The 13,472-nt window shown below is 46.9% G+C and overlaps 1 protein-coding gene across 6 annotated transcripts in view; it reads right to left on the bottom strand.

The window, feature by feature from the left end:
• Window positions 1–3,912, bottom strand: part of CAPN13 (calpain 13) — a 106,430-nt gene extending 102,518 nt beyond the window's left edge. For 4 of the 6 annotated variants that reach the window (XM_061432924.1, XM_061432923.1, XM_061432926.1 and 1 more), the window contains exon 1: window positions 2,616–3,339. The gene's annotated coding sequence lies outside the window, so the exon portion shown is untranslated. Of the gene's footprint in view, window positions 1–2,615 lie in introns of all 6 variants that reach the window. The other 2 variants (XM_061432928.1, XM_061432929.1) reach the window with 2 other exon arrangements.
• Window positions 3,913–13,472: the final 9,560 nt, after the last annotated feature.

Here is a 13,472-nt window from a genome sequence, read left to right as displayed (position 1 = left end):
TCCCAGGGCACCCTGTGGGGTAACAAGGAGAGCCCTTGCCAGGCAGCAAGGAGTCTGAGCCACTCCATTAAGTCCATGAGCCGTGCCTCTTCTCTGGCCTCCCTTTCACCGTTTGGAACACTGAGCAAGTTGGACTTACTCTCTGAAGTGCTTTTCAGCGGTAACGTTCTGTGTTTCTGGAACTGAGAATGTTCTATGCACACTCCTTGATACTGTTGGGCAGGCAGTGAAACTGGAATACAGCATTCCTTTCAGTTAAGTTCATCACGTGCAAACACAGAAAATCCAAACATCTTCGCATGAAACGCTTCTCCTTCCCATCTCCCAAATGCTTTGACGTGTTACTCAATACAGAGGAGGCCTAGAAAGTTCCCAAGTAGCTTGTTGATGTATTCTGAGGACATGGCAGAGCCTTCTTCCTGGGTTCTATAATTACATGTGTCCCAGAAACACTGTGTAACATTCAGTATGATCACGGATTTCTGGGCACGGTTCTTCCTCCATCCATAAAGAGAGGATACACTTCCCACTTACTAATTTAAACTCCTTCTAAAGCACATTCGGGGGATTTAGGAAGTTGGGGCCCATCATGTATCAAATGATTATCTGATTTTAAGAGTTACTATCTCCAACCCATCCTCCCCAGGTCACTCCAGACGGCTCGCTTCCCAGTGGGCAGGAACCTTATGTGCAGTCTCAGGTCCTCTTGGTCTCAACTGTCTCTGGGACCCTTATCTCTCTTTTGAGGGTTTTCTTTGACTCTGGGCAAAGAAGAGGCTCTTCTCACCTCTTCCGGACTGAGGTGAGGTGCCAAACCTCAAGGAGTAGGATCTGGATTTCCCAGTGACTGCCAAGGGGCCAGATGCACAAGCCAGAGGTTCAGAAGCATTAATTCCCCATGGGGCAAACTTTAAGCAATGAGAGATGGAAGACAGAAGGGAGCCTACATGTAAATTTCCTCTCTAACATCTCTCCTGTGGATTATTCCAAGACCCAGCATTTTTGCAAAACTAGTTGTAGGTGTCCTGCTTTAGCCAAGTAGCTATTTCTTTTTGTGAAGGGACGTGGGTGATACATCACCTTGTATTGCTTCCCATCCTCCTCTCCTCATTTGTTATTTCCCTCACTTTTGCTGCCCTGGGATTGCACCTCCCAGTGAGGCATTAGCATTCAAGCTTTGCCTCAAGCTTTGTTTTGTAGAGAACCCAGGATAGAATAATATCAACAGTAATAACTAGAATATTTTGAGCGCTTATCATGTGCCAGGTACTTTATATATATTATCTAAGTACTTTACATATATTATCTCATTTAATCTTTTCAATAAAAGTGTATGCTTGTGTGAAGCATACACTACTGTTACATTTTATTTTTTTAAAATAAATTTATTTTAATTGGAGTCAAATTACTTTACAATATTGTATTGGTTTTGCCATACATCAACATGAATCCACCACGGGTGTACACATGTTCCCCATCCTGAACCCCTCCCCCAAATCCCTCCCCATACCATCCCTCTGGGTCATCCCAGTGCACCAGCCCTGAGCATCCTATATCATGCATCGAACCTGGACTGGTGATTCGTTTCACATATATTATACATGTTTCAATGCCATTCTCCCAAATCATCCCACCCTCACCCTCTCCCACAGAGTCCAAAAGACTGTTCTATACATCTTACATTTTAATGATGAGGAAACTGGGACCCAGAGAGGTTATATAACATGCCCAAATGATAGCATTAGAAATCACACATGTGAGGATCAAGTACAGAGCTAGACACAGAGTTAACCATCAGGGTCAGTAGGTGGATCATTAATCTGTATATTTCTCACTAGCACCCTTTCTTCTAAAGCATTCTTTCCAGGGAATCACTCACTGAATACTACCAATGAAGAAGTCAAAGAGGAAATCAGAAAATACCTCAAGACAAAATGAAAATGAAAGCACAACCCTTCAAAAAATCTATAGGATGTAGCAAAAGCACTTCTAAGAGGAAAGTTCATAGTGATACAGGCTTCCTCAAGAAACAAGAACATCTGAAACAACCTAACTTACCACCTAAAAGAATTAGGAAAAGCACAAACAAAACCCAAAGTCAGCGGAGGGAAGGAAATGATTAGAGAGGAAATAAATAAAACAGATCAAAAAGATGATAGAAGGCATCAATGAAACCAAGAGCTTTTTTTTTTTTGAAAAGACAAGTAATTTTGCTTATCCTGTATGTCAGAAAGTATACAGTGGTAAACAAAGGCATGGTTCCTGCCATCAGGGTATCCCTGATGATAATGTAGCCCTCCAGGTTGTGACTGAATGAGCAGAAAGCAAAGGTGACTTGCCGATTAAGAGGTCCTCTCACTGTATGAAACGGGCAAAGTTGAGGTTATCTTCATTTAGGGAGTCAACTCACCCTTTGCCCTAGTTTTTCTTAAAACTTGTACTTGGACCCTTTGCATCACAGACACCTGCTTTTTTGAGCTACTGAATCCATATCTCTGGGGGTGGAAATTTCGAAGCTACAGAATTAAGACAGTCTCTGAAACATTTATATGCTTACTAAAGTTTGGAGTGCTTTCTTGGTCCAAAGTCCTGAGAAGTCACCTCTCACACCCTACCTGTTTTGAAGACAGGTGTATTGATGCAGCCTGGTCAGCAGGATTCCCCCACAGGGAGCCAAGTTGGGACTAGGTGGGTCCCACCAGCTTGGCTGCAGCCGCTCTGCAGGATAGAGAGTAATGGAGGATACTGGTGGTGGCACAGTGGCAGTTCCTTTGCAGAAACAGTTGGCTGACAGTCAACTGCCTGGATGTCTGCTTGCTTATTCCCCTTGGGCTCTTCCTTATATGGGCACGGCAGACACCGCCCCACCTTAGTTAAACAGTGACTCCATCCTGGGACCTGGAGAGAAGATATTGGATTGAACTGCAGATCTTCCCCCAAGCCGGTCTCCACCTGATCCCATTTCACTTCCTGGAGTCCCGAGCTTTCGATTTCTTGGCTGCCTGATTTGTGGTCATCCGAGGTTTCCAAATAATTCAGTTGCTTTGTTTTAACTTCAGGGACTTTTCCTTCAGAGGAAGGGCTGAGGAAGAGGGAAATGCCCTTCCTTGGTGCCTCTTTCTCACATCCCAAGTGCCTTCACCAGGTGTCACACATCAAGAGCAACTAACTACTCAAAGTAAGTCACACCACATGGGCTTTGTGCCAGAAGAGCATCTCCTTTTGACAAATATAAATGGCAGACTCGATGAACCCTGGGCGTGGAGAGACCCAGGGAAGGTCTCTGCATCATTCGTGCTTAATGGATGGTGGAGAAAGGGATGAAGCGTGTAAGGCAGGCACTTCCTGACTCCAGACCCCTGATAGCATGGCCCACTCGTGTTGTAGGCCTTGATTGAAAAAAAAAACGCACAGCCTAGAAGTTGAGAATTCTTAGGACTTCAGGCCTGAGAGGCAGCCTCTTAGATAGCTCTGAGGGACTGCTCCAAAGAGGTAAGGGAGGAACCAGGATTTATAGGAGTTTTTGTAACAAAGACCAGGTTCGTTGGAACATCAAAAGGTTACCGTTTAGGAAAGAAAATCACGTATCTCAAGTTAAGGAATTTGGCACTTTTCTGTTTATGGGAAGACGCAAGAGTCCAGGCTCATTGGAATCATTCCTTTGATATGCACCTCAGCTATCTATGGCCAGTATCCTTTTCTTTCTCAGCCTGAGTCCCCTCAGGGTGCGCTGTTGGGGGTGGCCGCAACGTCCGAGGTCCTTGGCAGTGGGCAGGCCTGTTCCTCTCCATCCATCCAGGGCTTTTGTAGTGGCTGATGACTGCAACACCCTTTGTCTACTGACATGGCTGGCAGTATTTTTCACTCACAATATAAAAGAAGGAAAACTCGTTTCTACTGATGAGACGCGGGAGGCCCTGCTAAGGAGTGATGGGTAGTGGAGCGTTTGCCAAGAGAAGAAGGTGGTGAAGTGGTCCAGGCAGGGGTGAGCATGGTGAGAAAGTACAAATCCCAGGTGGACAGCTTGAGGAACTTGGATGAAGTGAAACCCAAATCACCCACAGACACGTTAAGGGCCGACATTACCAGCACCCCAAAGCCCGCCTGGGGATCTCCTTCCCATCACTATCCTCCAGGACAGCCTCAAGGTCAACTCTTCCCAGTCCTGTGCATTTTGATAAGCTCTATCCTCTTCCTCTTTTAAGAAAACAAATTCAGAGTTGATTTAAGGGATTAAATCAAAAGTCCCTATAAAATATGACAAAGGAGACTATTGTGGTGGGGCAAACAGGTATACAGAGTATTTGCCATGTAATCAAATGGCTCATCTCACAGATTTCATGGGTTTTTACATTCCTCTGTGGGTGGAAAAAGTCAACAAAATGAGATGATTTTTCTTAGTGCTAAGAAGTGTAAAGTACAAGCTCACCCAGCTTTAGTGCTGTGCTGTGGGCTGCACTCTGTATGAATCAGGCAAGTCATATTCTTAGACTCAGAGCAATAGGTGACAAATCTAACAATATCTTCAAGAGAAGCATTATAAATGAAACTGGTTAGTTGGTATTTCCTGGAGAGGGGAGGTTCTGAAGAGCTCTGGTACCGGAGTTCTTTATGTTTCAGTGGAGAAAAGAATTCAGCGAGAGGAAAAGTGATGGGTAAGAAGTGATTTATTAGAATAGGATGCTTGTGAGTTTTACAAATGGGCAGGTGAGAGATGCCACACCCTGGGAACTTATTGGGCTACAGATTTGTAATCAAAGGAAAAATGGAGGGGTGGCAGGGAGAACTTCCTTGTCTTTCTTGAGTAGACATCATGCTGCCATCATCAGCTCCTCCTCCAAGCTGAGCAGGGGAGTTTTCTTGTCCCTTCATGGTCAAGTGTGTGTGTGTACTCAGCCATGTCTGACTCTTGGTGACCCCATGGACTGTAGCCCACCAGGCTCATGTGTTTATGGAATTTTCCAGGCAAGAATACTGGAGTGCGTTGTCGTTTCCTCCTCCAGGGGATCTTCCTGACCCAGGGATGAACCCATCCATGTCTCTTGTGTCTCCTGCATTGGCAGGTGGGTTCTTTACCACTGTACCACCTGGGACATGGTCAAGCTAGGTCCATGAATTATTGTTTTTTATGTGTGCAGAGAGTATGTCCTAGGGATCATTTACTTATTTATCTCACTGGGCAGGATATGGGTCTCCTGCCTCCACTGTTTTATTGTCTGGGGGCATGCCTCATGCTTCTGTCACATGGTTTTGTTGCTAAGCAAGCGTGCTTGGCTTTGTGGTTAAGTAATTCTGCTTTCTTGAATAATCATTAACTTACAGGGGTTTCCCATATATTTTGTACTTACAATCCCCTAGTGGGATAAACTATGTAATCACCTATTTCGTCTCTTTACTCTGTCCCTATCATAAACACTCAAGTTTTCAAACTGAAATGTCCTGGCACAATCACTTACTTATCGTGGAATTTTGGACAAGCTACTTAATGCAAGGAGAGGGAAATGGCAACCCACTCCAGTATTCTTGCCTGGAGAATCCCATGGACAGAGGACCCTGGCAGGCTACAGTCCATGGGGTTGCAGAGAATCAGACATGAATGACCCGCATACACACACACTTAATGCTAAGCCTGTTTCCTTAACTCCAAAATGGAGATGATAATAGAATTTAACTCATCAGCCACAATGAGAATAAAAAAAAAAAAATGCAAAGGCAGGTGAATTGCTTACTACTATGCCTGACAGACAGTAACTGTGCAACGATGAGTGGCTTTATAGTGGCTATTTAGTGAAGCCAGACATAGTACCTGGCTGCTGGGAGTTCAGAGAACTACTGTTAGGAGAGAGGCTGGGACCTCCAAGGTGGAAACCATGGACTCTTTGGGGAAGGATAAGGGAAGGATAAAGGTGATGCCTCAGGCTAGGGAAGGAGAGCTTGACACTGATGAAGAGAAAGTCCAGAAAGGGAAAGGAAACTTGTCTTCATCCATTTCATAAAATTCTGTTTCCATAACAAGTAAGTCTACATAAGTATTGCCTGAAGAAACCAGCTGAGACCAGCATGGTCTGCTTCTATGTGGTGTTGCCACATGTTGCTGACCTGAGAAATACAGAGGCATCTGGCTAAGTAGAAAGGAACTGTGCTTTCTTCATAATGAGGGAAACCTTCATAATGAGGGGGCTGAGAGGAGATGGACCCCTTTCCTGCGTTCTGATATGGTGGCCACGGTGGAGAGGGATAGGGGGAACCCATGTCCTATTTGTGCTAAAGAAGCAGGAAGCCAGCACCCTGAGAGACATGTGTATGTGTAGGCACAGGGTCCCTGGGCACTACTCTGGCCCTCAATGCCCCAGCATCCTTCAGGGCAAGGGCTCCATCATTGAACACCCAGGTCCATGAAAGCACAATCCAAGGGTGATCACTGTCATTGCAGCCCAAGAAGGATGTGTGGACCAGCACTGTCCTGAGGCTATGGACAATGTGAGTGAGATGACAGGATATAGGACTGTGATTGCTGTTTCCTTCTCGGGTTGCATCCCCAGGAAAGAAGTTCTTAGAAACTGGAGGCAAGAAGGCTTAGGTCAGCCCACACACACGAGGGTCGCTTGGGGAGGATTAGAGTCACGTTACTCCCCAAACTTTCATTCTTGAGCTACCCCAGGGGACTGTGGAAAAGTCTCCCTTCTTTCTGAAAGGTGACAAATGGGGTGGGGTAGGGACGAGTACAGATTAGATGGTTCAGAGTGGCCTGCCAAGAGAGGAAGGGCATTTGGTAACCAGGTGGGGAAAGGCTGTGCTTGCCCAGAAAAGTCAGTGATTGACCTTGGAGGTGAGCAGACTTTGGGAAGGAAGAGGCAGTGTGGCCAGGACAAAGGATGACAAGCAGGTTCCTGCAGGGACCAGGAATCCACCAAGCCTGATGGCAGTGTGGTGACCCAAGGGCAAAAGAGCAGATAAAACCAAGAGGGGTCTTGGAATGCAGGAACAGAAAAACCAGACCCTTACCATCCTTCCCTCCCCTGTGTTGTAACTATTAATGGATTTCTGGTCCTCCTGAGCAGTATAACCTGTCTCCCCTCCTACCCCATGCTGCTGTTGCTGCTGCTGCTGCTAAGTTGCTTCAGTCATGTCTGACTCTGTGCAACCCCATAGATGGCAGCCAACCAGGCTCCCCCGTCCCTGGGATTCTCCAGGCAAGAACACTGGAGTGGGTTGCCATTTCCTTCTCCAATGCATGAAAGTGAAAAGTGAAAGTGAAGTCGCTCAGTCATGTCCGACTCTTTGCAACCCCATGGACTGCAGCCTACCAGGCTCCTCTGTCCATGGGATTTTCCAGGCAAGAGTACTGGAGTGGGTTGCCATTTCCTTCTCCAATGCATGAAAGTGAAAAGTGAAAGGGAAGTCGCTCAGTCGTGTCCAACTCTTAGTGACCCCATGGACTGCAGCCTACCAGGTTCCTCTGTCCGTGGGATTTTCCAGGCAAGAGTACTGGAGTGGGGTGCCATTGCCTTCTCCAACCCTAAGTATAAACTGGCAGAAAATCTGTACTGTGCTCCTTACGGAGCTGCTAATTGCCCACGGACACTCTATGGAAGATAATCAAAGTAATTTCATTACTATGGATGCTGGCACCCTCACAGAGTAACTAAATGAGGATGTTAAGACTGCCCAATAGGCACTTCCCTGGTGGTCCAGTGATAAAGAATCTGCCTACCAGTGCAAGGACATGAGTTTGATCCCTGGTCCGGGAAGATTCCACAAGCAGTGAGGCAGCAAAGCCCGTGAGCCACAATTACTGAGCCTGTGAGCCCTAGAGCCTGTGCTCTGCAACAAGAGATGCCACTGCAATAAGAAGCCCGCACACTGTAATGAGAGAGTAGCCCCTGCTTGTTGGGACAGGAGAAAGCCTGCCCTCTGGCAGCAATGAAGACCCAGCACAGTCAAACAAACAAACCGCTCAGTACCGTGTCCAAGGAATACACAGAGGTGCCTCATAAAGAGGAGATTTCAGTCAAGCTCAGATATGCCAGTTATGATTCCCAAAAGCCAATATGGGAGGTCAAAGAAATAGTCGTGCCTCCTTGATGAGACGATGCTGCTGGGAGGGGGACGCATCCAAACCTGTGAATATTTTTATCCACCTCAGAGCCACACTTAATCTGGAGAGGGCAATCATTAGACAACGGGCAGAGTCTGGAGAGAAGTACAGAGCGCTCAGTGGCAAATCTTAATCTGAACAATCAGGCTTTATTCATTTTCTGATCGCTCATCATGTTAACCTTTTATTATGCAAAACTGTTGATTCAGTTGCACAATGTAAAAAAAAAAAGTATTTGGGACAATTCACAAGCCATGTTTACGAGAGCAGCTAAAAGGGGAAAAAAAAAAAAGAAGAACCGGAAAGAATTTGCTGAAGAGGATTCTCAGGCTGTGCTCAGATGCTCAGTGGGAAGCTGAGCTGGTCATCCAGGAAGCTGACTCTGCCTACTCCAGTGTGCGTTAGAAAACTAGGAGCAGGCCAGGACTCCTCTGCTGCAGAGAAAGCAAGGCTTCCCTATCAGCAAACTGGGGCATTAAGGGTTTCCTGGAAGTGAACTCTCACTTGGTGTTGTTCAGTCGCTAAGATGTGTCCGACTCTTTGCAACCCCACGGACTGCAGCATGCCGGGCTTCCCTGTTCTTCACTGTCTCCTGGAGTTTGCTCAGACTCATGTCCACTGAGTCAGTGATGCCATCGGTGATGCTGTCAGTAGCAGTTCTCAAACTTAGGTGCACAAGATTCATTGGAGAGGGTAGGGGTGTGTTGAAAATGAGGATTTTCAGGCCTTACCCCAGAAATTCATATTCAGTAGGTCTAGGGTGGGGCCAGAGAATCCACAGGTTTGATAAGCATCTCAGGAAATTGGGAGTTGATATTGAATACCTGGAGTAGCCTGGCTGGGGCTGGTACACTACTTAGAAGAACCAACACCCTCATCACATGCACACATGGTCCCTGCCGAGACACTGGTGGTATAAGAGGGGTCCTCTAGCCTTCTCTAGCCTTCATACCGTCAGGAGGTGGGATTGCCCTCCATGAGCTCAGCCTGGGGCCCAATGAGTAGTAAGTCAGGATCGGTCCAGCAGGGGGCAGAGTAAACTTGTAGAGGGGATTTCAGGGAAAGTCATCAGCCTTTCCTGTCTGCACACCTCTGTTAACCAAATGATTCTCCACTCTTCCTATGCACTAGAATTACCTGGGAACATTTTTTAAATGTTTGTCCCTGGGCCCCACCCCTGATCAGTCAAGTCAGAATCTTGATTGAGTAAGGGTGCTCCTGGCAGTAATATATTTGAAAAGGTTCTCAGGTGATTCTAGTGCGATTGAGAACCACAGGTTTCTTTCTCACCTCCTGGGTCCCCTCTCTCCTATCTCCCTCCGGGGTGGCAGCACTTCCTATGCAGTGCTCAGACCACACGGTCTGGCTGCCTGGAGGCCCCAGCTCTGCCGCCCCATCCAGGCCTGCTCTTTCTTGGAGACCCCATGCCTCTTCTACACATACTCCTCTCTTTGTTCTGGGCGGTGCCTGGGGAGGGTGCCAGCCTTCAGGAGTCCTAGAGGGAGAAGGCAATGGCACCCTACTCCAGTACTGTTGCCTGGAAAATCCCATGGACAGAGGAGCCTGGTGGGCTGCAGTCCATGGGGTCGCTAAGAGTTGGACATGACTGAGAGTTTTCACTTTCACTTTTCACTTTCATGCATTGGAGAAGGAAATGGCAACCCACTCCAGTGTTCTTGCCTGGAGAATCCCAGGGACGGGGGAGCCTGGTTGGCTGCCATCTATGGGGTCGCACAGAGTCGGACATGACTGAATCGACTTAGCAGCAGCAGAGGGAAGTTGTGTAGTTCTGTATCCCCTTTGTTCACAGTGTGTGGATGACTAATGGTCTAATGGTCTTAGGGCAAGTTCCAGAGAGACAGACTCTGAGATTTACGTGCACAAGATTTATTGAGGAGTGTTGTTGGAATCAGTGCTTTCAAGGTAAGGGGATGAAGGAAAAAGGACAGGATAGAGAGAAGTTATGGACAGAAGTAAGTGGATAGAGGCCATTGCAGCAAAGGTCTCAGCAGACCTCATAGAGGGCAGATCTAGACTCGGGATGGCCCAGTGAGGGCAAGCCTCTTAAATACACCCCACATGGACCAGTGATGCTGCCTCTGAGGAGGGAGCATGACCTTGGATAAGGTGTTTCTTTTCCGCCAAGGGCAATTCAGGGAAATGCCTGGAGAGGGACTCAACTGAGAGTCATTAATTGTTAACATGTCCAGCAGAAGGGGAAAGCCATTCAGGACCAGATGTCTCGGTCCTGAACCAGGATCTACCTGCCACATCGCATCGTCTGCTGCACCAACTGTGTTTGTGCATGTGTGCACTCAGGAATGTCTCACTCTTTGTGACCCCATGGGACTGCAGTCTGCCAGGCTCCTGTGTCCATAGGATTTCCCAGGGAAGAATACTGGAGTGAGTTACCACAATTTAAAACATAAGACTTTCTCTGACTGATTTGTTAAATCTGTGTTTATGCACCTGGGCTTCCAAATAACATTTCCATGCCTTGTCTCCCACCCTCGATTCAAGGTCCCTGAAGTGCCTCACCGGAATTGGGGAGAACTCAGGAGCTGCCATCTATGGGGTTGCACAGAGTCGGACACGACTGAAGCAGCAGCAGCAGCAGCAGCAGCAGGAGCACAACCTAGAAACCCTGGGATCCAGGATCCAGAAGTTCATCCAACACTCACCTCTGCTGCTGCTGCTACTGCTAAGTTGCTTCAGTCGTGTCCGACTCTGTGCGAACCCATAGATGGCAGCCAACCAGTCTCCGCCATCCCTGGGATTCTCCAGGCAAGAACACTGGAGTGGGTTGCCATTTCCTTCTCCAATGTATGAAAGTGAAAAGTGAAAGTGAAGTCGCTCAGTCGTGTCTGACTCTAGCGACCCCATGGACTGCAGCCTACCAGGCTCCTCCATCCATGGGATTTTCTAGGCAAGAGTACTGGAGTGGGGTGCCATTGCCTTTTCCGAACACTCACCTCACAGGAGTTGAAAATGCTCAGTAGAGCTTTCTCCTCCTGGGATATTTTGCCCTCTAGGAGTGCCATCAAAACTGGAACCAGGACCTTCCCTTCTCCAACTTGTTCTCCTCTTCCTTCTTTTCCAGTTAATAAACACAAAGTGTTATCTTTCAAGCTGTAAATCAATATAAAGGATTACAAAGAGATAAGAGCCTCATTCTTGAGAAATTTACTAAGGGGAAAAGTTCACCACTAGACAACCCTTACTATGGCAAGGCTATTTGGTTCAGATGGTAAAGAGACTATTTGCAATGCAGGAGACCCAGGTCCGATCCCTGAGTTGGCAAGATCCGCTGAGAAGGAAATGGCAACCCACTCCGTATTCTTGCCTGGAGAATTCCATGGACAGAGGAGGCTGGCAGGCTACAGTCTATGGGGTCACAAAGAGTCAGACATGACTGAGCAACTAACACTTTCATTTTCATGCAAAGGGTTAAGATTTTAAAGCAGAGACACCCTATTCCTGAGAAATGCTTATGTATTAGCAGATATAGAAAATAGTGAGTCTGGTTCACTGTTTAGATAAATCTTCCTTCCTCAGATAACCATACTGATCACAGTAGCACCTGCCAGCAGTTTAATCTTGACCCTGTAGGGACTTGTATAATTTGAAGGTGTGCTTTTTCCTGGCTGAACCTGAGATACAATTGGCTATGGCTTGGGCCCAAGAGAATTTCTCTTAGTTTCAAATTTTTAAGTGAGACTATACCTTCTAGGGTAGATCAGTGGTAAAGAATCTGCCTGCAATGCAGGAGCCCCAGGAGACACAGTTTTGGTTCCTTGATCAAGAAGATCCTCTGGGAACCCAGTATACCTCCAGTATTCTTGCCTGGAGAACCCCATGGACAGAGGAGCCAGACAGGCCACAATTCAAGCGTTGCAAAGAGTTGGACCTGACTGAAGTGACTTATCATGCACACAAGTACCTTCTAGAAAATTTCATATCAAGGATTTTTTAAAGAGTTGTGATCTAAACCCTTCTGAAGGACTGAAGGAAACATTTTATTTTACTTTGTTATTTTATTTTATTTGAAAGGATTAAGTAAGATTTTGCTAGACTGAATTTGGATGTGGTTTGGAATCCTGCCTGTTATGATAGGGATAGAGTAGGCAGATTTCCCGACGGGCAACATTTCATTTCTGAAACTTGTTTTAAAATGTGTTTTTAATCTAGTTGGTTCCTCAGGAGAATAATATACAGACAGTAAGAATCAGATCAGATCAGATCAGTTGCTCAGTCGTGTCTAACTCTTTGCGACCCCATGAATCGCAGCACGCCAGGCCTCCCTGTCCATCACCAACTACCGGAGTTCACTCAGACTCACGTCCATCGAGTAAGTGATGCCATCCAGCCATCTCATCCTCTGTCGTCCCCTTCTCCTCCTGCCCCCAATCCCTCCCAGCATCAGAGTCTTTTCCAATGAGTCAACTCTTCGCATGAGGTGGACAAAGTACTGGAGTTTCAGCTTTAGCATCATTCCTTCCAAAGAAATCCCAGGGATGATCTCCTTCAGAATGGACTGGTTGGATCTCCTTGCAGTCCAAGGGACTCTCAAGACTCTTCTCCAACACCACAGTTCAAAAACATCTGGTTAACTTGCAGACAATCTCCTTCTAAACGTCAGACTATCTGTTTTTATGATCATCCCATGTGTTTGGGATTGTCCATGTGTTTTCCATCTGAAAACTTTCAAAGCTGCTGCCTGAGGGTCAGGTTGCTAATTTAGAACACATCTAGGGGCTGTTATGATCTTCCTCAGGGGCTGGGTAGCTGGCAGACACCTCCCCCACTGTCTCTCATCACTTGCTCCAAATCACAAGTTTCTCTCAGAAAGGAGCTTGTGCACACATCTGCACCCACGCTTTTGCAGCTGTTGCCCAAGGTGCATATCCCCAGATTGCCTGGGTCTGATAGCCAGTGGGGCTTCCATTCACGAACACCACAAGACTATACCCACCAAAGGAGTTTTTAACTGACTGTCCCCTCAGGGCTCGGCCCAGAGGAGACAGACAAAACGTTCATTTCCCAGCCTTCTCCTGAAAAGACCTCATCTCACGAGTTGCTGCCAAAGTGTCAGTCTTCTAAGTTATCACTTATCTAGGGGCTGGCTTTGATCCTCTCAGAGGATCAGGGAAGCTGGTGGACATCTCCACTGCTGTCTTCCTGTGGTCTGACCCAAATTGCCAGTATCTCCCTAAAGAGAGTGTGTACATACCTCCAGGCTCTACTTTTTGCAGCTGCTACCCAATGCATGGGTTCCTGCATTGCACGATTCTAATAGCCAAAGAGGCTTCCATTCATGAGCCCAATAGAGCTGTAGCAATCAAAGAAGCAGTGGCGAGTGGAGCACTTGCACCAC

The sequence above is a fragment of the Bos javanicus genome, chromosome 11 (genome assembly GCF_032452875.1).
Source record: "Bos javanicus breed banteng chromosome 11, ARS-OSU_banteng_1.0, whole genome shotgun sequence".
Classification (NCBI taxonomy): Eukaryota; Metazoa; Chordata; class Mammalia; order Artiodactyla; family Bovidae; genus Bos; species Bos javanicus.
Note: the sequence above shows the minus strand (reverse complement) of the source record. Positions and strands in the feature narration are given on the sequence as shown.